The 1,220-nt window shown below is 37.1% G+C and overlaps 1 long non-coding RNA gene across 1 annotated transcript; it reads left to right on the top strand.

Moving 5' to 3' along the window:
- Window positions 1–448: 448 nt before the first annotated feature.
- On the top strand, window positions 449–995 carry LOC122006131. The gene is made up of 3 exons (XR_006118642.1): window positions 449–468; window positions 538–638; window positions 908–995. It is a non-coding gene; the product is annotated as an uncharacterized LOC122006131 (long non-coding RNA).
- The last annotated feature ends 225 nt before the right edge of the window (window positions 996–1,220 follow it).

Here is a 1,220-nt window from a genome sequence, read left to right on the forward strand (position 1 = left end):
TTTTTCATAAATTTCTGTCTAAGGACGTTAAGGTTGTTGTGCCTACCAGAATCGAATGCTGACAGTTGAATGATGCCTTAGTAATTCTGTGGTCTACTAGATGTTCTGACAAGTCAAGAGCATGAAGCAAATTTTGTAATAGCACGAGTAATGTCAACGTATTGTCTTTGTTGTCCATAGTGAGAATATATGCTACATATCTTCATTCCAGAAAGACAGGAAATATATATGGATAAATGGATTATCTGAAGCACTTATAATTTGCATTGATATTGCAAAATTCACTATTCACCGAAGTTGGTAATTGTTTTCTACTGAATTTGATATCAGTCCCACTTTAATAATTTGGAAATCTTTCTTACTTTGGTTAAAAGCCTTTTTTCATTTATCAAAGAAGTGATTTGCTAACACTTATCCTTCATAGTTATTTGAAGTTTGATCTATTAACACCTCAACTCTTTGGATAAGGTACACATGCACATCAAGTGTTTGATGTAATTCCTCATAGATCCTAATATGCCATCTGAATGATACAAGGTATTTGTGAATGACCAATTCCTCAACTGGGATCCCGAGCATCGAATCAAAGTTCAAATTGTCTCTGCAAGGGCCTATCATTCCCTGTTCATGCACAACATGTAAGTGAAAAATACTACTAATAAGAATGCTAAAGATGCTCTTCAATTCTATAGTTCGACAGTTATCCAGATAAGTCATTTTTGCGTTGGTTCTGTTGATCTCTAGTAGTGAATCATAGTTGTGTTAGTAGCAGGCTGGATCATACATATACATATATTAGTGTTAGTGAGCTAACTAGCTCCTCTTTCTCTCCATAATGTCAAGGGAAAACATGTAAACTAGAAGAAGAAAAACTCTCTTTTGCATGAAATAATTGGAAGGATCGCAGGTGCATCCGTCCTACGCCTGAAGAACTGGAGGATTTCAGTACTCCGGACTTCACAATTTACAATGCTGGCCAGTTTCCATGTAATCGATACACAAACTACATGACTTCAGGGCGGCAGTTCGGTCGGGAGGCATGTCGTCTACTCATTCCTCTGTCAGAAGCGTTTCTTTTTTTTTTTAGGCCGTCGCTTCTCTATTTTCCCCTTATTTTGCAATTTGTGAGGTTGAACTATGGAATTTTAATCAATTATGCTTGGATTTTTCTAGGTCGTTACTGCTGTGGCTACTTTGCTTGGGCTGGAGTGGTAGGCATG

This window comes from Zingiber officinale, chromosome 1B, assembly GCF_018446385.1.
Source record: "Zingiber officinale cultivar Zhangliang chromosome 1B, Zo_v1.1, whole genome shotgun sequence".
Lineage (NCBI taxonomy): Eukaryota > Viridiplantae > Streptophyta > Magnoliopsida > Zingiberales > Zingiberaceae > Zingiber > Zingiber officinale.